The sequence below is a fragment of the Bos indicus x Bos taurus genome, chromosome 11, assembly GCF_003369695.1.
Source record: "Bos indicus x Bos taurus breed Angus x Brahman F1 hybrid chromosome 11, Bos_hybrid_MaternalHap_v2.0, whole genome shotgun sequence".
In the NCBI taxonomy this organism is placed as follows: Eukaryota; Metazoa; Chordata; class Mammalia; order Artiodactyla; family Bovidae; genus Bos; species Bos indicus x Bos taurus.
In genome coordinates, this window is record NC_040086.1 from 14,853,690 (window position 1) to 14,879,706 (window position 26,017).

At 37.2% G+C, this 26,017-nt stretch overlaps 1 long non-coding RNA gene across 1 annotated transcript in view; it reads right to left on the minus strand.

Moving 5' to 3' along the window:
• LOC113901080 overlaps positions 1-22,010 on the minus strand; it is a 37,837-nt gene extending 15,827 nt beyond the window's left edge. Inside the window, exons 1-2 of the long non-coding RNA XR_003513299.1 lie at positions 21,562-22,010; positions 10,089-10,184 (exon numbers count right to left, since the gene is read on the minus strand). This is a non-coding gene — a long non-coding RNA (uncharacterized LOC113901080). The remainder of the gene's footprint in view (positions 1-10,088; positions 10,185-21,561) is intronic.
• Positions 22,011-26,017: the final 4,007 nt, after the last annotated feature.

Here is a 26,017-nt window from a genome sequence, read left to right on the forward strand (position 1 = left end):
CAAAGGAGAACAACACACATCACGGCGAACTGTAGAGTGTCTCAGAGTGTTTAAAAGGCCCTATTAGAGCATTTAGGCTTGAGTTAATACAATTCATGGCAGTCTGAAATAAGTCTTAATAGAGCTAAAAAGCATCCTCAGATACTCTCTTCTCTGGTATTTTAGTCACATAAAATAAGTATCTTATTATCCTCTTCCATAAAAAGTTTCTTTAATTGAACCCTTATATTACATCTTGGGCTTTACCTAGCACCACATGGTAATTTCCCTTTAGAAACAGAATTACAAGTTCCTTCTTTGTACAATCCAACAGTAGTTTGTATGTTTGAGAATCTACTGTCACTTTTTAAATAAATTCCAAATACGATTTTTGACATTAGTCAGTACTAGACATTCTTATATCTTTTCACTAGAAATCATTATAGTTTCTGAAGACAGTTCTGTTTGTGAAATACATTTTCTTTATAACAGACTTTCAATATACTTTATGACAGTTTTAGGTTCTGCTATGTCTTAGTGGATATAGTTGTCTAAAGAGAAATGGTTAAGAGAATATTCCCTGTGCAAAGTGTATATTATTAAACATAAAGCTTAGGGTTAAGTTGGAGCTTCCCTGTTGGTAAAGAATCTGTCTGTAGTGCCGCAGACTTGTGACTGATCCCTGGGTTGGGAAGATCCCCTGGAGGAGGGAATGGCTACCCATCCAGTATTCTTGCCTGGAGTATTCGTGGACCATGGAGCCTGGCAGGCTACTGTCCATGGACTTGCAAAGAGTCAGACACTTTACAGGGTTAGGTTGCTCTTTTGAATTCTTTCGATATGCTGATGTTACACTTCGGAGGTTAATTTAGGGAAAGAATGTCAGAATGATTAAGATGGCATTAGTAAAATAACTCCCTATTTTACATTCTGTATTGGTGATTACCCTGGTTTCAACTTTTCTGATTTTCAACAAGATATCTATAAGTTTTTACTTTGAAGGTGTTTAGTTTACAACTTGCAAATGCTTGGAAAAAATTCTTTAAACATCCTTTCTGAACAGTTCAGCGATATACTAATACTGTCACTGAGATTTAAGTTAGATATTAATATGGAAAACATTTTAATGAAATATTTTGAATTTAACTTGTAATTAGAGTATATAAAGATTATTAATGCTTATGGGGCAGGGAAAGTACGCTCTCCTACCTGTAATAAGCTTGTTAAATTAATACTTGGAATATAAGTAAATTTGATTTATCAAGAATGGAGGCACGAGTTTTTCTATAATAGTTGCCACTGAGCAATTTTTATTAAAAACCAAACAAGTAAAAACAGCTTACCAAAGTATTTAGACAGGATCAAATGAAATTATAATGAATGACTGATTATGGGAGAAATTTGTCATCTGGTAATAAAGAGGAGAAGCTGGTATAAAAGATTGCTGCTATTCATAAATGCTCAGTGATAAATGATTGAAACTCTACATTTTTCTTGATTTTATAGTGATTCTTTCTACTTCTGTGAAAATCAGTTGCTGTGTAAATATCACTTACATTGTGTGCAGCATTTGATAATGAAACAACCCATATGTTTTGTAATCCTTATGCTAAATTACAGTCTGATAACTGTAGCGTCGCCCTAGAAAGCAGTGAAAATATTTTTGTTGTTGATGATGGGCCTACATGCTAAGTGCTTCATACTCAATCTTTTTTGCTAAATGAGACCTAGGAAACTTTTGCCTAATACAGATTTATTTTCAAAGAATGGTACTGATTGTAGCTTCAAGAAAGAAACATTCAGAAGAAATGGCATTTGAATTGGGTACCGTGAATGTGAGGAGAGAGCAGATATCCATCAAGTGTTTATTGACCCCTTTCTATGTGCCAGGTTCTACCTAGGTTTAGGAATAAATGATGTGCAACAGAGACCACATATGCACCCTAATGAGCCAGTATTTTTGAGAGATAAAATGATTAACAAATTGTAAAAACAGTGCAACAAATGAACAATGAGGGGCCTGTGGTAACAAGACAGTATATGACAGAGGAATTAGACAAGAAAAGCCTTCCGGAGGCAATGATGTTTAAGTTGAAATCCTTGGGTAAGTAAAAGTTAACTAAGCAAAGAAGGAAGGGAAGACTATTACAGACAGAGGGAATAGCAGGTGAGTAGAAGGAAATGAAAGCTCATTTGGCGGAAGTTAGTACTTGTCAGAGCTTTTGATTAGATATAATGGTGTTTTTAATACCAAGGCCAAGGTCTGTAGTCCTACTCTCAATATATCCCCAACAGAAATGCATGTACATATGCCACAAAAAACAAGAACATAGTAACATGATTCGTAATAGCAAAAAATTGGACATAGCAATGTCCATCAACATAAAATAGGTACAAGTATACAGTGGGATTTTATGCAATGAAAATAATTAGAGCCATGTGCAAGAAAGTGACCACCAAAATATTTTAATGCTTTACCCTTATTGAGGAGGGAGAAGAGTTGTATTTGGAAAGAATCTTAAGGAGGACTTAATAATTAAGCTGTATGGTTTATGTGCTTTTCTGTATGTGTGTTACAGGGCATCCTTAATTTTTGTAATTGTTTTAACATAGTTAAATTGCCACTTCACATTTTACTCTTTTTCATGTATTATGTCATAACTATATTCATGTTATACAGACTTCATAACCATACTTTAGAGAAATCTTCCCTGAATCTTGTAACTCTCCAGCTGTATGCCCCAGTTAAATCTTGATTACATCATTGCTTGTTTCATTTGTAGTACTGCTACTTGATAAGTGTCTAGATTTCTTTTTTTAAATTCTTCCACTATAATGTAAGCTCCACTGGGGCAGGGACATTTTCTGACATGTTTGTTAATGTATTCCCAGTACTTTTGTTGAATGAATACAGGAGCCTGGTCATTGAATCCCAAATTCAAATTTGAATCCAGTGAATTTCAAAACCAATAGCTTAATTATTAGTTTTTCATAGATTATTAAAGTTAGGGAAAACTTTAGAGATCATCTACTGAGTGTGATCATACCTCATTGTACAGATGAGGAAACTAAAGTCTAAGGAAGGGTTGTCAAACACTGTTGACCAACAGAATTGGAATAAGAGCTTATGTCTTCAGACCATCAGTCTACTGCTCTTTCCATTACAGTGTGGAACACCAGTGTTGCCAGATGGAGGGCAACATAAATGATTGCCTTCTGCTGCAGTCCATCATATAGATAATTGAAACATCTTTCTCTTTCCTTTTTGGTCTTTTTTCCATTTCATTAAAAAAAAAATCTACCATTAGCATTAGGTTTACAAGTACTACACATTAATATTAAATAGTGAAAGTTCAAAGGGCTATTGTGAGGCTTAAGTGAGCTAGTTAATATAAAGCATATAAAATTGTCCCGTGTTCAATAAAAGCTATTAAACTGAATTTATTTAGATCAATGAAATGAGGGTTTCCAGAAATATACTCGATTATATATAGAAAGTATGAGATAAAAGTCACATGCCAAATTGGTGTACATGAGATAATGCATCAGATAGAAATGTACTTGTTTGCAAGAAATAATCCTATGATCAGTATGGTCATACTGGATGATTGTACCCTATGATCCTTCAGTAAACAAAGAGTTTATTTTTCTCACATAAGCAATCCAAGGGTGTATCTAGGACTAACAGCAACTTAATGTCGCCGGGGACTCAGGTTCCTTTTATCTTTGTACTCTACTATTTTTTTGGTTGGTGGCTTTCATCCATGTTGTCTCAAGATAGCTGTTTCACTTCTACGTAGTACATCTAGATTACAATCAGGAAGAAAGGGAAGGTTAAGAGGCCAAATGGAGCATGTCAGTCAAAGTTGCCTTTAAAGCTCTCTCTGGAAGCCACATTCAGTAACTTCTCTTATATCTCAGCAGAGAACAGAAACACTTGGCTACCCCTTGCTGTAAGAGAGTCTGGGAAAGTATTTTAAGCTGGGCACGTTTACTGCCCTAAACAAAGTCACATCTGTTAGTAAGGAAGAACGGGTGCCAGGTAGGTAACTAGCAGTGTCTAACAAAAACATTATAGGCCACTTTAAAAAATGCAAGGATGGTTCTACTACTTATGCTGGAGTATGTAAGTTACAGATATATCAAGTATTTTTTTAAATAGGCAGGAGAAAAATTGACTTTTCATACACTATTTGAGAAGATAAGGCTTTCAAACATGACATAAAACACAAAATCTAAAAAAAGTTAAGAAACTTGACTACCTAGCATTTAAAACAATTTTATAGGAAAAAGATAAACTACCACTTGGAGGAAAATATTTTTAAGACTTCTGTGTACAGAGGGTTAATTTCCTTAATATAAAAATAACATTTGGAAATTAGTAACTTTCAATGGGCAAAGGACATACATGGGCAATCATAGTATATAATGTATAATAGTAAAAGAATTTATAAATTGGTAGTTTAAAATGGATAAGGAATGTAAATGAGCAACTCAAGAGGGGAGAAATGATAAAGACCAATATATATATGTACAGGTGCACAAATTCATTCGTGGTTAAATACAGTTTAAACAACATTGGCCTCCATTTGCCAGAACTTGAGAAGATTGGTAATATCTGTGGTTAATTGGTTGGGATCATGAGGAGGTCTGTTGTTTAGCTGATAGACACCAGCATGGCTGTCTCAGTTAAAATACTGAAATTTGTACTAGTGGTAGATCATTTTACTGTAACTGCAATAGCACTAAAATTAATAGATATAAGTCCATTAGTTCTTTTTTGACAGCCATTGATAATGGACCTTTTGTTGTAATGACATCTGAGAAACATTTGCAACATCTGTTAACTTGAACTGTGTTATGGTATATAATGTTCCTGCCTTGTTCATTACCTGTGAATCATTCCATGTTCTAACACTGGCTATTGTGGTTTTCCTATTTAGTGTATTATGATTATTAGGTGAAAAGTAAATACAGTGTTTTAATATTTTAAAATAGAAGGGCTTACAACAAAGTAGTAATGGACACTCTAAAACTATTTGATGCTATCTTCTGTTAATGTGGAATATACGCATAGCTTTTGACCCAGCGATTTCATATGTTCACCAGCTTGTGGATTCAGCACTATGCAATGGAACTTGCTTCAGTGATGCAAGTGCTCTATTCTGTGCTATCCGTACAGTAGCTGCTAGCCTTGTAGCTACTGACCATTTGAATGTGGTTGGTGCAACTGAGGAGCTGACTTAGAGAGCTACATTTGGCTAGTACCTACCATATTGGTCTGAGCAATGAGTGTCCACAGCAGTGCCATTACTAATATCCAAACTTGGAAACAACCCAGATAGACAAATTATGGTGTTGTCACACAATAGAATACAATAATATTGGAAGATGTATAACCATGTAGAGATAATGCTTAACAAAAGAAACCAGACACAAAAGAATACATACTTTGTGATTCTATTTATATGAAGTACAAAAACAGGATGTTGGTTACTCTTAAGTGGGAAGGAAGTAACTGAAAGAAGGTATGGGAATTGAGACTTTTGGGATGCTGGTATGTTCTATGATCTCTTTCTTTATTTGGGTGCTAATCATGTGTGTGTGTGTTCAGTTTATGGAAATTTATCAAACTATACATATGTAACATTTATACCTTTCTGTGAAGTTATTGTGTTTGAGTTTACAGTTGTGAATTGGAGGGAGAAAAAACACCCAGAATGAGTGTTAGCAAAATGTTGATAAGCTTCTTAACATTCCTTTTAAATGCTCTAAGTGTTCATATTCTAAAACTGTGGAAGAACATGATAATAAACTATAGCTTGAAATGTTTCTTAAAAACGTCCTGAAACATCTTTTGATATTGCCTCAGAATTAATATAAAATAAATGATTTTCATTTCTGAAATGAAAACATGATTTTTTTCAAGTGATGTTCTAAACATTTTATCTAAGAGTTTTAATTGCTCAAATAAGAAATATTTTAAAATACACTTCAAATTGTTAACACTATCTGCTATGTTGTTAAGGACTGCCGCTGCTGCTAAGTCGCTTCAGTTGGGTCCAACTATATGTGACCCCATAGACAGCAGCCCACCAGGCTACCCTGTCCCTGGGATTCTCCAGGCAAGAACACTGGAGTGGGTTGCCATTTCCTTCTCCAATAAAACATTATTAAAAAAAAAACATAATTAATGCAGACATGTTGCAATTTAGATTTATGGTCTCACTTATAAAACATCTGACAAAAACAGAAGAGAAAAAATTCAGTCATTACTGCACAGCTTCAATTGTTACACATGAAAGTGTCTTCAGAATTTACTTAAGAGGCAAAATATCATAACTTAAGATGCTGTGGACCTAAAGGTATTATCTGGGAGAAGATAGCAAAATTTATTACAGATGTTCAAGGAAAATAATTCCAATAAGAACTATATAGAAACTTTACTGGGTTTTGAACAGCTGGTACTGTGGAAAGCTTGGGGAAAAAATCTGGAAATTTAGCCAAAGTTTTAGATTTCCAGATGTTTTAATTTGGCTGAAAGACACTAAATTAAAGTATCTCCAAATGATATTATAAATATGTAAATAAATGAATCACTTTTAAGTATTTCCCCAGTAAAATGTAGTTTTGTGGTAAGTTTGTGATAGCAAATAAAGGTAAAATTTTTCTGAGAAAGTTAATACCTGAAGAGCTTAGAATTTGTGATTAATTGTGATAATGAGAATTGGAATTTTATATTCTGGCTTCAGTAGCAACCTGTAGTGCTAGAACTACAAAAGTAATTTGGAAGTTTTATCAAGTCTTGTATATTTTCTTCATTAGAGATTTTGATACGAGAACAAACATTTAGAATATGAGAATATTTTTAGAAAGTTGTCCTTACTAGAATTATTTGGTGAAGAATCAGTTCTTTATTTAGGTTCTCCAGAGAGCAGTGTTTTATTAGTTGAGGTTTATAAATTAATTTGACAGGAACTAAACATGATTGAAACTGAAAACATGAAAAAGAAGCAGAAATTATTTGAAATATGGAAATATATATGATACTGATTGTTGATTGTTTTTTTAATATTTCTTTATTTTTGGCTGCATCGAGTCTTAGTTGTGGCACGCGGAATCATTTGTGTGGCATTTGGGCTTCTCTCTAGTTGTGGCATTTGGCTCAGGAGTAGTGTATGTGGACTTAGTTGCCCTGTAGCATCTTAGTTCCCTGACCAGGGATCGAACCCACATCTCCTGCATTAGAAGGCAGATTCTTAACCCTGGACCACCACAGAAGTCTCTTGATTATTAATTATAACTCAGTACAATTTTTAAAAATAATTAAAATACAGAAATATGCCATTTGAAATAACAAAATAGAAGGCCAGTGCAAGTGAAAGTATTAACGACCCAATTAATTGATAACATATTGATGTATTGCCTTCTGTGACGGTTAACTTTATATGTAAACTTGTCTGGGCCATGTGGAGCCCAGATATTAGGGTGTTTCTGTGAGAATGTTTTTTGGATGAGATTAACATTTAAATACAGACTTGAGTAAAACAGATTGCCTTCCCTAAGGTGGGTGGGGTGCTTCCCTGATGGCCCAGCGGTAAAGAATCCGCCTGTGATGCAAGAGACTCAGGGTCAGTCCCTGGATCGGGAAGATCCCCTGGAGGAGGGCATGGCAATCCACTCACTATTCTTGCCTAGAGAATCTCATGGACAGAGGAGCCTGGCAGTCCACAGTCCATAGTATCACAAAGAGATGGACACGACTAAAGTGACTTAACACAGCAAGGTGGGTGGACTTAAAGGCCTGAGGAGGACAGAAGGGCTGCCCCTCTTCACCCTGACCACAGTAAGAATTCCTCCTGCCCAACTGCCTCTGGTTAGGACATGTTTTTTCCTGACCTTCGATTCAGAACTCCTCAATTGAGCCTGCTGGCCTTTGGACTGGAGGTACACCTTTGTCTCTCCTGGGTCTCCAACTTGCCTGCTTACCCTCCATATCTTGGGACCTGTCGGCCTTTATAAGCTTGTGAGCTAATTCCTTTTAATAAATCTACTTGAATATGTATGTGTGTGTATATATATATATATATATATAAATGTATGTGTCAATGAGCATTTAAGCCTCACGTTTTAAAAGAAAAATATTTGTAGAGGAATTTTATTATCGCTGCTGTTAAGTAGAATTTACAATATAACTTAGCCCCTTTTCAGAGGTCATTAAGATGTATTCAGTTTTTTGCTGTTATAGTAAGTATCCCTAGACTTATGGGTTTCTTAGGACCATAGGTATGCTTTTAAAAGTGTTTGTCCCTAAGAACTATTGTTTCTTGGTGTTCAGACTTCACATTGTACCTTCATGTGGCTGAAGGGACTGGAGAGCACTCTGGCATCATTTTTTATTAAGAGTAAAATATTATATACAAACACACACTTACTATTGGTGCTGTTTCTCTGGAGAACCCAAATACACTTTATTTTTTTGGTTCCTTATACATAGTCTTAAAACATGGACATTTTATTTAAGTAAATTTTGTGTAATCTTATTTGATGCTGTGAAAGTGCTGCACTCAATATGCCAGCAAATTTGGAAAACTCATCAGTGGCCACAGGACTGGAAAAGGTTAGTTTTTGTTCCAATCCCAAAGAAAGGCAATGCCAAAGAATGCTCAAACTACCACACAGTTGCACTCATCTCACATGCTAGTAAAGTAATGCTCAAAATTCTCCAAGCCAGGCTTCAGCAATATGTGAACCGTGAACTTCCTGATGTTCTAACTGGTTGTAGAAAAGGCAGAGGAACCAGAGACAAATTGCCAACATCCACTGGATCATGGAAAAAGCAAGAGAGTTCCAGAAAAACATCTATTTCTGCTTTAATGACTATGCCAAAGTCGTTTGAATGTGTGGATCACAATAAACTGGAAAATTCTGAAAGAGATGGGAATACCAGACCAGCTGACCTGCCTCTTGAGAAATCTGTATGCAGGTCAGGAAGCAACAGTTAGAACTGGACATGGAACAACAGACTGGTTCCAAATAGGAAAAGGAGTACATCAAGGCTGTATATTGTCACCCTGCTTGTTTAACTTCTATGCAGAGTACATCATGAGAAACGCTGGACTGGAAGAAACACAAGCTGGAATCAAGATTGCCGGGAGAAATATCAGCAACCTCAGATATGCAGATGACACCACCCTTATGGCAGAAAGTGAGGAGGAACTAAAAAGCCTCTTGATGAAAGTGAAAGTGGAGAGTGAAAAAGTTGGCTTAAAGCTAAGCATTCAGAAAATGAAGATCACGGCATGCGGTCCCATCACTTCATGGGAAATAGATGGGGAAACCTTGGAAACAGTGTCAGACTTTATTTTTCTGGGCTCCAAAATCACTGCAGGTGGTGACTGCAGCCATGAAGTTAAAAAACGCTTACTCCTTGGAAGGAAAGTTTTGACTAACCTAGATAACATATTCAAAAGCAGAGACATTACTTTGCCAACAAAGGTCCATCTAGTCAAGGCTATGGTTTTTCCTGGGGTCATGTATGGATGTGAGAGTTGGACTGTGAAGAAGGCTGAGCGGCAAAGAATTGATGCTTTTGAACTGTGGTGTTGGAGAAGACTCTTGAGAGTCCCTTGGACTGCAAGGAGATCCAACCAGTCCATTCTGAAGGAGATCAGCCCTGGGATTTCTTTGGAAGGAATGATGCTAAAGCTGAAACTCCAGTACTTTGGCCACCTCATGCGAAGAGTTGACTCATTGGAAAAGACTCTGATGCTGGGAGGGATTGGGGGCAGGAGGAAAAGGGGATGACAGAGGATGAGATGGCTTGATGGCATCACTGACTCGATGGACGTGAGTCTGAGTGAACTGGAGTTGGTGATGGACAGGGAGGCCTGGCATGCTGCAATTCATGGGGTCACAAAGAGTCAGACATGACTGAGCGACTGAACTGAACTGAACTGATTGTAAGTATACTTTAGTGCTCATTGATTTTCAGAAACCTATATAAGAAAATGGTTTTGTAGTACTTACCTTTTAAAGCATAAGGAATGAAAGTTTTTCTGTAGATGAGTTGTCATATATATAAACAACTTGTTACAGAATATGGTTACCTGGGACTTCCCTTGCAGTCCAGTGGTTAGTCCTCCATACTTCTAATATAGAGGGCGCAGTTTCAATCCCTGGTTGGGGAACCGAGACCCCATGTGCTGCACAGCGAGAAAAAAAAAAAAGTATGGTTACCTGAAAGCTAATTTCTCTCACTCATGAGTAGTATCACGCTGTTCCTCAAATCTGGCTGTGGTCTAACTGGCAGTCGGTGGGATTTTTCTCCCTCTGATGATCTAACCCTCCAAGTTGACAGTGGAGTCTGCTGTGGAGTTTGCTTCCTTGGTTCATCTGATGCTTCCTTGGTTCATCTAATGCTTCTGATACTCACTTATTGGGGAACCTGAGTTTCCTTGTTTTACCATTGTTCTGGCCCATTAGTTTGAAGGTTATTTTTTTCCCTTGAGAAGAAGGGAAAAAGAGACCCTTAGCTGTTTGCTTCCAATTATCTATTGACAGCGAACTCTCTTCTTTGGATTTGGACCTGTTCCTTATAGTCTCTAGCCTTTGCTTATTCTGTGTGGTAGCTTTCTGACATTAATGTGTAATCTTTCAGTTACAAGAAACATCACGTTTTCCTGTTTTTCTAAAGTAAGTTAAATCTAACCTGAGCTTCCTCAGGGCTAGCTAAAGAACTTCTAATGTGGGTCAGAAACTGGGTTCCCTAACCCCTTCATTGACTCCTAAAAGAACCCTTGGCCTTATCTCATGCCAAGGTTGGGTGTGCTTCATTGTTTCCACACCTTCTAGAGGATGCTCTTGCTGGCTGGGGATGGCACACCTTTCTCTAGTAGGCCCTGTTGCTCTGTGAGGGCCACTGAGATGCCCTCACTGCCATTTCTGTTCTAATCATAGGCTGACACAACACAGAGACTTATGCTCTGCTCTCAAGGTCCCTGCAGTTTACACCAGCCTTGACCATCCTGGTATGACCACCCAAGAGAGATTGATCTAAATGTCTTAAGAAAATCCCCCAAACCTAGTCCCCAGGACGCCTCCATTTTCTCTAATCAGACTGCTGCTTTTCCATCCCAGTACCAGTACCACATCCTTCTTCCATTCTTGAAAGTGAAAGTGAAGTCGCTCAGTCGTGTCTGACTCTTTGTGACCCCATGGACTGTAGCCAACCAGGCTCCTCCATCTATGGGATTTTCCAGGCAAGAATATTGGAGTGGGTTGCCATTTCCTTCTCCAGGAGATCTTCCCAACCCAGATTAATTCCTTTGCAACAAAACCCTGAAAGAATTTTTTTTTTTTTTTTCTATGACAAGCACTGAAGGAGCCACAACAGACCCTCCCCACTTCCTGCACACACCCCAGTGGAGAAGAGTCCAAATTCTAGAACATAAAGCTTGATTGGAATACCTCAACATGATAAAAGCCATATATGATAAAAACAAACATCCTCAATGGTGAAAAATGGAAAACATTTCCCCTAAAGTCAGGAACAAGTCAAGGGTGCCAACTCTCATCACTACTATTCAACATAGTTTTGGAAGTTGTAGCTACAGCAATCAGAGAAGAAAAAGGGAATCAGATTGGAAAAGAAGAGGTAGATGACCTGATCATCTGTTTGCAGATGACATGATTCTATACATAGAAAACCCTAAAGGCACCACCAGAAAGTTACTAGAGCTAATCAATGAATATCATAAAGTTTCAGGATATAAAATTAATACACAGAAGTCCTTTCCTACACACTAACAATGAGAAAACAAATTAAGAAAATAAACCCATTCACCATTGTGATGAAAAGAATAAAATACTTAGGAATAAATCTATATAAAGAAACAAGAACTACATATAGAAAATTATAGAACACTGATGAAAGAAGACACAAATAGATGGAGAAATATACCATGTTCATGGTTTGGAAGACTTAGAAGAATCAATATTGTGAAAATGAGTGTACTACCCAAAGCAATCTTTAGATTCAATGCAATCCCTGTCAGGCTACCAACAGTATTTTTCACAGACCTAGAACAAATAATTTCACAATTTGTATAGAAATACAAAAAACCTCGAATAGGCAAAGCAATCTTGAGAAGACTGGAACTGGAGAAATCAACCTACCTGACTTCAGATTGCTACAATGCTACAGTCATCAAGACCGTATAGTACTGGCACAAAGACAGAAATATAGATCAATGTAACAAAATAGCCCAGAGATAAATCCATGCACCTATGGACAACTTATTTTTGACAAAGGAGGCAAAAATACACAATGGAGAAAAGACCATCTCTTTAATAAGTGGTGCTGGGAAAGCTGGTCAACCACCTGGAAAAGAATGAAACCAGAACACTTTCTAACACCATACACAAAAATAAACTCAAACTGGATTAAACATCTTAAGACCAGAAACTAGAACTAAACTCCTATAGGAAAACATAAGCAAAACACTCTGACATAAATCACAGCTAAGATCCTCTATGACCCACCTCCTAGAGTAATGGAAATAAAAGCAAAAATAAGCAAATGGAACCTAATTAAACATAAAAGCTTTGGCACAATGAAGGAAACTATAAGCAAGGTGAAAAGACAGCCTTCAGAATAGGAGAAAAAGCAAATGAAGCAACTGATAATCTCAAAAATATACAAGCAGCTCATGCAGCTCAATACCAGAAAAATAAACCCAATCAAACAATGGGCCAAAGAACTAAATGGACATTTCTGCAAAGAAGACATACAGATGGCTAACAAACACATGAAAAGATGCTCAACATCACTCATTATCAGAGAAATGCAAATCAAAACCACAGTGAGGTACCATCTCATGCTGGTCAGAATGGCTACTATCAAAAAGTCTACAAACAAATGCTGGAGAGGGTATGGAGAAAAAGGAACCCTCTTACACTGTTGTGGGGATGCAAACTAGTACAGCCACTATGGAGAACAGTGTGGAGATTCCTTACATAAACTGGAAATAGAATTGCCATATGACCCAGCAATCACTGCTGGGCATACACACCAAGGAAACCAGAATTGATAGAGACGTGTACCCCAGTGTTCATCGTAGCACTGATTACAATAGCTAGGACATGGAAGCAACCTAAATGTCTATCGGCAGATGAATGGATAAGAAAGCTGTGGTACATATACACAATAGAAAATTACTCAGCTATAAAAAGGAATGCATTTGAGTCAGTTCTAATAAGATAGATGAAACTGGAGCCTATTACACAGAGTGAAGTAAGTCAGAAAGAAAAACAGCAATACAGTATATTAATGCATATATATGGAATTTAGAAAGATGGTAACGATGCGAGACAGCAAAAGAGAGACAGATGTAAAGAACAGACTTTTGGACTCTGGGAGAAGGTGAGGGTGGAATGATTTGAGAGAATAACATTGAAACATGTATATCATCATACATGAAATAGATTACCAGTCCAGGTTTGATGCATGAGACAGGGCACTCAGGGCCAGTGCACTGGGATGACCCTGAGGGATAGGATGGGGAGGGTGGTGGGAGGGGGGTTCAGGATGGGCAACACATGTACACCCATGGCTGATTCATGTCAATGTATGGCAAAAACCACTACAATGTTGTAATTAGCCTCCAATTAAAATAAAAAGTTCTTTTAAAAAAAGCTTAATTGGAAAAGGGGTAACACATTTCTATCATGATGAAGAACTATGTTTGTATCATGGTGTGCCTACAGTCAGGAAAATAAGACCAAAGTGATTCATCTTTAAATATACTACAAAACATTTCAACCTCATAAAAAGAATGCAGATTAATAAAATCAGCACCTGTGTTAAATAAAGAACTTAAAATTTACCAATAATTTATTTCATCCCCCCAACGAAAATGCCAACTCCTAAATTTGGTGATTTTTCATTTCCGTGTTTTTTCTTATAATTTAACTGTGTGTGTGTGTGTATTCTTAAGCAGTATATATAGGATTTATTTGTATGTTTAAAAATTTTATGTCAATGGAGTATTTATATATTCTTTTGCATCCTCCATATGTGGAGATGCAGATAGCTGTAAATTTTACTCATTTCCACAGCTTAGAGAATTTGTTAAACTGAATATATCATATAGTATTTATTTCCCATTCTCCAGTGGATGGGGCATTTAGGTTGTTGCCAAATATTTGCTATTACATACGATGTGCTATGCACATTCTTTCTCCTAGTACATTTTTCTAAAGGAAATTTTAACTAGGAGTAGAATTAGGAGGTCCCAGGGCACAGTGGGAAAGACTAGAGATCTCTTCAAGAAAATTAGAGATACCAAGGGAATATTTCATGCAAAGATGAGCTCGATAAAGGACAGAAATGGTATGGACCAACAGAAGCGGAAGATATTAAGAAGTGGCAAGAATACACAGAAGAACTATACAAAAAAGATCTTCATGACCCAGATAACCATGATGGTGTGATCACTCACCTAGAGCCAGAAATCCTGGAATGTGAGGTCAAGTGGGCCTTAGGAAGCATCATTATGAACAAAGCTAGTGCAGGTGATGGAATTCCAGTTGAGCTATTTCAAATCCTGAAAGATGATGCTGTGAAAATGCTGCACTCAATATGCCAGCAAATTTGGAAAGCTCAGCAGTGGCCACAGGACTGGAAAAGGTCAGTTTTCATTCCAATCCCAAAGAAAGGCAATGCCAAAGAATGCTCAAACTACCACACAATTGCACTCATCTCACATGCTAGCAAAGTAATGCTCAAAATTCTCTAAGCCAGGCTTCAACAGTACATGAACTGTGAACTTCCAGATGTTCAAGCTGGATTTAGAAAAGGCAGAGGAACCAGAGATCAAATTGCCAACATCACTTGAATCATTGGAAAAGCAAGAGAATTCCAGAAAAATATCTACTTTTGCTTTATTGACTACACCAAAGCTCTTGACTGTGTGGACCACAACAAATTTTGGAAAATTCTTAAAGAGATGGGAATACCAGACCACCTGACCTGGCTCCTGAGAAATCTGTATGTAGGTCAAGAAGTGACAGAACTGGACATGGAACAACAGAGACTGGTTCCAAATCAGGAAAGGAGTACATCAAGGCTGTGTATTGTTACCCTGCTTATTTCACTTATATGCAGAGTACGTCATGCGAAATGCCAGGCTGGAGGAAGCACAAGCTGGAATCCAGATTGCCAGGAGAAATATCAATAACTTCAGATATGCAGATGACACCACCCTTATGGCAGAAAGTGAAGAATTAAAGAACCTCTTGATGAAAGTGAAAGAGGAGAGTGAAAAAGTTGGCTTAAAACTCAACATTCAGAAAACGAAGATCATGGCGTCTGGCCCCATCACTTCATGGCAAATAGATGGGGAAAGAATGGAAACAGTGAGAGACTTTATTTTGGGGGGGTCCAAGATCCCTACAGATGGTGACTGCAGCCATAACATTTAAAAATGCTTGCTTGCTCCTTGGAAGAAAAACTGACCAACCTAGACAGCATATGAAAAAGCAGAGACATTACTTTGCCAACAAAGGTCCATCTAGTCAAACCTGTGGTTTTTCCAGTAGTCATGTATGGATGTGAGAGTTGGACTATAAAGAAAGCTAAGTGCTGAAGAATTGATGCTTTTGAACTGTGGTGTTGGAGAAGACTCTTGAGAGTCCTTTGGACTGCAAGGAGATCCAACCCATCCATCCTAAAGGAAATCAGTCCTGATGCTGTAGCTGAAACTCCAATACTTTGGCCACCTGATGTGAAGACCAACTCATTGGAAAAGACCCTGATTCTGGGAAAGATTGAAGGCTGGCGGAGAAGGGGACGACAAAGAATGAGATGGTTGGATGGCATCACCGATGCAATGGACATGAGCTTGAGTAGACTCCAGGAGTTGGTGACGGACAGGGAAGCCTGGCGTGCTGCAGCCCATGGGACGGCAATGAATTGGACACGACTGAACAACTGAACTGATTGACTGAAGGCACATGCATCTTCTAGCTCAATATAAGCTGCCAAATTGCTCTCCAAAGTGAATACTCTCAAAGCACCATACTCTCTTAGCAGAACTTTTCTCTTGCTTCCCATCTTCATTAATGTTTAACATTCTCAGAATTCTTAACTTTCCAATCTAATTGTACTTGATCATGGTTTGAACATCCCTGCTTACCATTGAAGTGGAGCATCTTTTCATATATTTGTTGACTATTCAGCTTTCTGTTGGAGAAGGCAATGGCACCCCACTCCAGTACTTTGCCTGGAAAGTCCCATGGATGGAGGAGCCTGGTAGGCTGCAGTCTGTGGGGTCGCTGGGAGTCGGACGCGACTGAGCAACTTCACTTTCACTTTTCACTTTCATGCATTGGAGAAGGAAATGGCAACCCACTCCAGTGTTCTTGCCTGGAGAATCCCAGGGATGGGGGAGCCTTGTGGCTGCCGTCTGTGGGGTCACACAGAGTTGGACACGACTGAAGTGACTTAGCAGCAGCAGCAGCTTTCTGTAAAAGACTCTTATGTGTTAATACCATATGTCATCATTATTCTTGATATTACTATTTTACAGTATTGGGTTGTCTTGTATTAATTTGTACAAGTTTCTTTATGTATTCAAGAAACTTAATTCCTTGTCATTCATTTGCATTTGCAAATAGTCTTCCAGTCTTCAGCTTGTTTTTTTACTTTGGGAATGTTTTAAAGATGTACAATTTCCAAACTTTAACATAATCAAATGTCATTTTCTTGCATGTGCGCTTTAATTTTGTTTGAAGAAAAAAACCAACAACAAACAGCTCTTCTGTCCTAAAGTCAGGAGGATATTCTCCCTAACCTCAGCATACCTGTGTGTAAAATTTCTGCTTTTCATATTGAGGGCTTTAATTCTCCTGGTAATTATTTTTGCTTATGGTGTGAAGTAGGAACAAATATTATTATTTGCTATATAGATAACTAATTGTCCAAGCAATATTTAGTAAATAATTGAACACATCCCCACTAACCTGCAATATGTCAAGTTTCAAGGTATGTATACATCTATACAGAGATCATTTGTGGTGTGCCCTACTACAGTATCCTTAGGGTTTGTCTTGTGTTTTTTATTCATCCTTGATTTGTGAGTTTGTCTGAGTTCAACTGAGAGCTCCATTCCTGGCACTTTGGTTGCTTTATGGAATCACTGGCACTTACTTTGTTAGAATATCATCATAAAAACTTCCCTATCCTTTTGTATTTCCTTTAAGAATCACTGGCCTTTGTATCACATGAATTTTTAAAAATTTTCATGATACCACGCCCCAAATTAGACATAAGGTATATGTCAAATTTATATTCAACCTTCTTTTTGCTTTTATAAAATCTTCCAAGGATAAATTCATACTGGTATCATCACGGTCTTAAATTTGGCTTTCTAAGTCATTCTTAGGATTTTTGTTTCCTTCAGAGCAACATAATCTTGAGCAAAGCAGGTATTCTCTGGATAGGTTTTTAAAACATTCCAATATCCCACCATGAGGTATTTCTTGGTGGGTAGGAAGTTTGCGGTTGCACACCTTCAGTTTTCTGAATGAAGAAGCAATTGTGTGTCAAGTCTATTGCTCAGATTTGGTTCCCAGATGAGCAGGACATCCTTTACTTTTCCCCAAGTAATAAATGGGATATGACATTAAAGTCAAGGAACTCAGTAAAAATTTTAGATCATGTTGGATAAACTTCCTTCTCAACCCTGGGAAAATTTTGTCTTTGAATAGTTATGCTTAGAGGGTAAGCCTGCAACCAGACTGCCTAAGTTCCAATTTCAGCCTTCTGACTTGACTGGAAGATCCTTAGCAAGTTATTTAATGTTTTCTATGCCTCAGTTTCTTTAGCTGTAAAATGAAAATAATAAAAATTGTAGATGCTTCATAGGATTATAACAATGGATAAATATTAGTACAGACATTGGGAATTAATACAGACCTTGAGAATACTGCAAGTTTGAGTTTGATTCTAGACCACCACAATAAAGCGAATACTGCAATAAAGCAATCCACACAAATTTTTTTGTTTCCCAGTGCATATAAAAGTTACATTTACCCTATAGTGCAGCTTATTGTATGCAACAGTATTATGTCTCAAAACAATATACATACTTTAAAAATACTTTCTTGGAAGAAATGCTAATCATCATTCGAGTCTTCATCAAGTTGTAATATTTTTACAATAGTAACATAAAAGATCACTGATCAAACATCACCATAACAAATATAATAATAATGGAAGTGTTTGACATGTTATGAGAATTACCAAAATGTGGCACAGAGACATGAAGTAAACAAATGCTTTTGGAAAAATGGTGGTGATAGATTTTCTTGCTGCAGTGTTCCCACAAATTTTCAATTTTATGTATTCATTGATTCAGTTTTCAATTTGATGTGTTATCTGTGAAGCACAATAAAATGAAGTGCAATAAGATGAGGTATATGTATACATGTATGTATGTACACACAGATATGTATGTATAAATGTCTATAAATACATCCAGTTCCCATTTGTCTGCTCACAGAGCCCAATAGCAATAAGCACCCAGCATGCAGATGGTGGCTTTTGAATACCATTAAAAACAACCAAGACTTGATTCCAGGCCTTGGACATCTTTTTGAGCTATGTCAATCACAGAAACCTGTTTGAAGGAACTCTCATTTGACTGACTCTAACAGTCTGACATCAAAATAAAAATGAAACAAAGCAAAGGAATATAACTAACTGAGTAAAGAGTAGGACCACACTGATAGAACTAGACAGACATATAGACAGGTAGATACATAGGTAGCTAGGTAAAGAAAGTTCATTTTTAAAGTAGAAAGCCATGTAGAAGAGATGATAAAATTAGAAAATCATTGTTTTCTAATGAAACTATCAGTAATAATTATGGGTGCTAAAACTGGTGGGTGAAAATTTGAGGATAACAAAGTATTTACACAATCTCAAAGTATCTCTCTACAAGATACCTATTAACTACAAAAGACAGTGGGGAAATCTGGCTGATCATGCCTTAACCAATGTCAAGGATAGTATCACTCATATTGGGGAAAACCAGTATCATATGTCTTTTGAAGCACTGGCAAGAACTCACCATCACTTCTGTGGTGTTCTTGCCACATTGCATAGCCTGAATCTCTTTCATGAAGAATTATCACACAAATTCAAAGAGAAACAGTCCACACCACCAGTGTCCTGTAGTTGTCAAAAATGTCAGTGTCATTCTCTGCAGAGAGACTGAGACTGTGCCAGACTAAGGGATGACAAAGAGGCATAGCAATTGAATGCACATATTCATCTTGGATCATCTTCTGATTTAAAGGACGTTTTTAGGACAAATGGTGAGGTCTGAATGTAAATTAGATAATGTCATAATGTCAATTTCCTTGGTTTTAGGAAAAACACTACACTGAGGTATTTAGAGGTAAAATGGCATAATGTAACATTCTAAAGTGGTTGAGGAAAAAATTACATACTATAGACACATAGGTATAGAGAGGGGAAAAAGAATCAAATGTAGTAAAGTGGGAACAACCGCTGAATCTTGGTGAAAGATATCCAGTAGCTCTTTGTACTATTCTTGTAATTTTTCTGTCTGAAATTAAGTCAAAATAAAACATCTTACTTCGATAGATATGTTTATTGCTTTGATTGTGGTGATGGTTTCACGGTTGTACACATGTGCAAACTTACCGAATCATATACTTTATTTATTTTTTTTCATATACTTTAAAAATGTGCAGTTTTGTATATCAGTTATGCCTCAATAAAGTGAAAAGCAGTTTAAATAAATGTGAAGGAGCTTAGAATGATGCCTGGCAAATAAGGAGTATATGTGCATTTGCTGTTACTGTAAGGATAGATTAGAAGCTAAGGTTACATGAAGATACAACAAGGTGAGGGTAAAAACATGGAGATAGGTGACATTTTCCTTGGATTTATAAGTCCCAGGAATCTCAGGACTTGTGATCATTTACTTTAGTGTCTAATGTAGCCTGGACTTTTTTTCTCACTTGGAAAGAATCTAAAAGTATATGATCTTAAAGTGGAAAGTGAAAAATAGCTTATTTGAAAAGAAAGGAAAGATTTTGTAGGCAGACCATAAGCATGCCATCTGGTTAACTCAGGAGAAATCCTAAAAGCTTAGATTTCACAGTTGTACCAGCATGTATGGTTTAAGATAGACTCCCTAAGCTAAAAATAGCAAGTCATATTTGTTTTGCTATTCATAAGTTAGTTGAAAATGCCACTCAACTGCAGTGTTAAAGATTACATTTATCTCATCTAAGAATCAAAGTCCATTGTGGCTATGTTTCTCAAGTCAAATGTAATGAGACAATATGTAAGACAAATTCATCACAAAAGAAATAAGGTTGACACAGTAGTAGCATCTCTAAAATTAAATTGTAGTTCTTTAAAAATATGATCACACCCAATGATTCTCAACCAGGTACAAAATCTGGAGACAGTTTTGGTTGTCACTATTGGAAGAACGGGAGAGGGGAGGACATATTATTGACCTCTAATGGTAGAAACCAGGGATGCTGCTAAATGTCTACAAAGCACAGGACAGACACAACAACAAACTATGTGGTCCAACATGTCAATAGTGCCAAAGTTGAGAAATCCTGCACTAAATGAACACATTTTCTAAAATTTCAGATAAAGTGATAATAAAAATAATTCTTCTGGTCTTGTCTTGATGCAGTATATTATCAGCTAGCCTTGTGCCTGGGAGTTAATATGTACTCAATATATATTTGTTTATGCAATCTATTCTGAGTCTTTTTATGGTTTTCCCTTCGATTTTGTAGGCACAAAAACTGGACCAGAAAAAAAAAAAAAAAGCTGGACCAGAACTTTGTTACTATCTGCTTCATAAATATCCCACCCTTGTTTCATAATATAGCAAATGAGAGATTTTTTATACAAGATTATAGATACACTAGATTATAGGAAAGTGGACAAAAGTCAGTATTCAGTAGATTGACTATGAAACAGAACCAACTTGTGTAGCTTCTACACAAATTATGAAAGGATTTTAAGTGTAATAAAGACATTAGGAAATCTCATCAAAAACAAAAAATTCAAAAAATATTAAAAACATGGTTAAGCATTCAGCCTGTTAATGGTTCACGTTCTGTGCAAATCTCTTATGCTATTTAGTTAAAAAAATTAGCCAGTTGAGAGGACTTACAATGAAATGTCACAGCCCTCTCTGCCATTCCTTCACCACTCGTCCCAGTATTACTTTTCTGGGGCAATTCGTTTTGTTTTGTTTCCCAGGTAGTCTTTATAACTCTGAATAATATTCCTATGTCAATATTTCTTGCTGTATCAGTTGTAGACATATATACTCCTCCCTTTGAAAGATAAGGACTTAACTTAAGCTACTCTTCCTTCTCTCCCTTTTTAGTAGTTATATTTTCTTTACTGGAAGTCTTTATAATTTGAGATAAACTCCCATGTCTTGTTTATCATCTTTAAAAAAAAAATAGCTCTTGTCTCCCCTGTATGTAAGATGAAACCATTATCAAACCCACCTTTCATTTTCTCTTCCACCCAGCCTCTGTCAGCTTCACTTTTGCTTTCTTTAGTTTTATGACATTGAGGTTAACGACAACTACACTCTGTTCTGTAGCTATAAATAGATATGCAATGTTTTGTCTATAACAGATTCTAAACTTTGAACGGCAGTAAGCAACATTTGCTTTGTTATCAGTGTGTAAATATTACTCAGTGCAGCAGGTGCTGTTGTAGGACATTTCCTCCTTCCTGAGTCCACTTTTTGACCTCTGCAACCTAAGAGAATGTCCCTTTCCTTGAATCCCATCAGCTGTTCAAGATCAAGCCACATTTTAGTTTGCTTCATATCTAATCTGTGGCTTTCTTGTGAAGTTTTCCTGTCTTTCCTACAAATTCAAATTGTCTTTCTTTTTCCTTACTGAAAAGAGGAACTGTGTACCTTGTTTATCCACCTACAGCAGGAAAGGCATTCTGTTCTCAGCCTTGAATACATGTTCCTTGGGCCCAGTGACAGACTCAGCTCCTGCGGAGACACGTATCTTCCAGCTCTGCTGCATCTTGGCCTTGTTCTTCACTGGACATTTAGTTGCCTGCTGTCTTGTATTCCATGTCTTCATCGTTCTTGATTTTTGCCTTTGTTTTGCTGGCATACCTCGATACATCTTCACAAAGATTTCTTATTTTCTTCTTTTTTTAAATTGCTTTGGGTAGTATACTCATTTTCACTATATTGATTCTTCCAATCCATAAACATGGTATATTTCTCCATCTATTAGTGTCCTCTTTGATTTCTTTCACCAGTGTTTTATAGTTTTCTATATATAGGTCTTTAGTTTCTTTAGGTAGATATATTCCTAAGTATTTTATTCTTTTTGTTGCAATGGTGAATGGAATTGTTTCCTTACTTTCTCTTTCTGTTTTCTCATTATTAGTGTATAGGAATGCAAGGGATTTCTGTGTGTTGATTTTATATCCTGCAACTTTACTATAATCATTGATTAGTTCTAGTAATTTTCTGGTGGAGTCTTTAGGGTTTTCTATGTAGAGGATCATGTCATCTGCAAATAGTGAGAGTTTTACTTCTTCTTTTCCAATTTGGATTCCTTTTATTTCTTTTTCTGCTCTGATTGCTGTGGCCAAAACTTCCAAAACTATGTTGAATAGTAATGGTGAAAGTGGGCACCCTTGTCTTGTTCCTGCCTTTAGAGGAAATGCTTTCAATTTTTCACCATTGAGGATAATGTTTGCTGTGGGTTTGTCATATATAGCTTTTATTATGTTGAGGTATGTTCCTTCTATTCCTGCTTTCTGGAGAGTTTTTATCATAAATGGGTGTTGAATTTTGTCAAAGGCTTTCTCTGCATCTATTGAGATAATCATATGGTTTTTGTTTTTCAATTTGTTAATATGGTGTATTACATTGATTGATGTGCGGATATTGAAGAATCCTTGCATCCCTGGGATTCACAGCTGAATTCTACCAAAAATTTAGAGAAGAGCTAACACCTATCCTGCTCAAACTCTTCCAGAAAATTGCAGAGGAAGGTAAACTTCCAAACTCATTCTATGAGGCCACCATCACCCTAATACCAAAACCTGACAAAGATCCCACAAAAAAAGAAAACTACAGGCCAATATCACTGATGAACATAGATGCAAAAATCCTAAACAAAATTCTAGCAATCAGAATCCAACAACACATTAAAAAGATCATACACCATGACCAAGTGGGATTTCTTATTTTCTAATTTAGGATATTTCCTTGGTTTTCCTTTCTGAAAAATATAAGTGATATGCACCCATTTGAATTTCTTCTACTTTAATTGTAGAAGTATCCCTTGTGAACTTACCTTCCAGCTTCTTTCATAGGTTCCTTACAAGAGAAGCATGAATATCCTTCTTTAAAAGGTAGGTGTATTATGAATTCTGTAACTTGAAGCAATCATTGTTTCTCTGTTTGGTGAAATAATAATCTAAATTATATGGAAAAATCTAATATGTATTTTGCAGCATAAAAGTTGCCAAATCAAGTGTGAGTCTAACTAATTTTGTCAAATTGTCTTGATTTTAACAGTATTTTCCAGTAACATAGGTTAACTCAAGTGTGTGGACACAATCATTGTCACTATTTAAAGACAAGACCTAAGTTATAACCAAAGATTTTATTTTTTAAATAATGTTCATGAGTCAATTTTTGTTTGCCTTAAGAGTTCAAGCATATTTTAATGTTTTAAAAATACTGTTAGAATGTTAATTTTTTCTTATAAATACAGTTTAGCATAGGATTGATTCCAGAGCCTGGGACTAGGTAAAGATTGAGGCTTTTCAAAGTGATCTCTAATCCTAAGAGTTTTCTGCAATAAGAAGTGAGCTAGTTGAGGTTGAAGAAGCTTAAGATGCAAAGGGTAATATAAAAATCTTGAATATCAGTGGAAACTAGAGTCTAAACCCAAGATATGGATAATAACAGTCTTTAGAGCTGAACAGTGAAGATTTATGGAATAAATATAAGGCAAGTTTCCCAGTTGCAAATAAATAATAGAGGTAAAGCGATCATGCAATCCACGAAGACACTACAGGCTTGCATACAGACATGCTCTTCAAAGTATTTGACCACCAATAGGGAACAATCAGTACTAATCAGAATTGAGCCTGACCATGGCTCTGGAACTCGTGCCTTGAGGACTATGCTGGATAAAGCATTAATCTTTAGTGGATGCATTGTAGGGAGTGTCCAGGTGGCCCCCAGGTGAGAGGGGACGTGTAAGGAAGCACTGTGCTGTTCAGGATAGTGGCTGTTTCAGTATTTTAACCACCTGTACAGCCATGCTGGGGAGTCCTGTCTGTCTAAGTAGCTCTTCACCCTGAAGTGCTTACAGGGACCAGGGATCCACTGTTCTGACCCTCTATTTAAGAACTCAGCTTCCAAGGTGTTAGGCAAAAATCAGAAACTGAGTTTCAAGTGTAGAAACTCAGCTCCAGGGGGTGAGGTTACGCCAGATGGTGAGAAACTTGAAATAAAGGTCAGATCAACTGGGCTTCCCTCCTAGCTCATTTGGTAAAGAATCCACTTGCAATGCTGGAGACCCCGGTTCCATTCCTGGGTCGGGAAGATCTGCTGGAGAAGGGATAGACTACCCACTCTAGTAATCTCGGGCTTCCCTTGTTGCTAACCTGCTAAAGAATCTGCCTGCAATTTGGGAGACCTAGGTTTGATCCCTGGGTTGGGAAGATCCCCTGGAGAAGGGAATCCACTCCAGTATTCTGATTTCGTGAATTCCAGTAGGGTTGCAAAGAGTCGGACATGACTGAGCTACCTTTACTTTCTGGGCTTCTTTTGTAGCTCAGCTGGTAAGGAGTCCGCCTGCAATGTGGGAGACGTGTGTTCTATCCCTGGGTTGGGGAGATCCCCTGGAGAAGAGAACGGCTACCCACTCTAGTATTCTGGAAGCTGTAGAAGGAACACCGAAGGTGCGCCTGTAAAAAATAAAACCCTACATTCATATGACCTCACCTGCAGCAGGAAAATAAGCACAAGGAAAAGGAAAATAGTGCCTACCTCATTTGTGCCTTCCAACTCTCACTTGAATGTGTTAAGTTGGTGGAAGCTAAGGGGCTAGAACTGTAGATTTCAGTGTTCTAGCCTCTCCAGGACAAGGAGGTACCCTGTGGAGGGTAGAATGCAGGTTGAGTAAAACAATCAACTTTATCCACTAAACTTTAAAAAGTGATGCGGAGTTCCTGAGACCCTATCCCTCAGTTTTCCTTAATGTTAACATCTTGCATAACCGTAGTACATTGACCTAAACCAAGAAATCAACATCAATATAGTATTATTAACTAAATGACAGACTTTTTTTGGATTGCATCAGATTGTCCATTAGTATCCTTTGTTTCTTCCAGGACCTAATCCTGGATCCCAGGATTTTGTCATTGTGTCTCATTAAATCTCCTTTAGTCTGTGATAGTTCCTCAGCCTTTCCTCATTCTCATGACCCTGAAATGGGAATAGTACTAAAACTTGTGAAGAGTATAGTTCTTTTTAGAACATGCCTTAGTTTGAATCTGTCTGATGTTTTTCTCTGATTGTTGTTGTTTAGTTGACTCTTTGCAACCCAGTGGACTGTAGCCTGCTAGCCTCCTCAGTGCATGGGATTTTCAAGGCAAGAATACTGGAGTAGGTTGCCATTTCCTTCTCGAGGGGATCTTCCCTACCTAGGGATGGAACCTGCATCGCCTGCATTGGCAGGCAGATTCTTTACCATTGAGCCAGCAGGGAAGCCTTTCCTGATTAGATTTAGGGTATGCATTTTTAGCAAGAACTTCAAAGTGATGTCCTCCCCAGTAGTCTGTCACATCATGGGGTATGTGATGTCAATATGTAAAGTAGTTTCAGAATTGCTAACCTATGTGCCTGTGAAAAACACGTTCCTGACTAAGGCACAGTACTTGGTGCAGTTCTTTTCTTCTCAA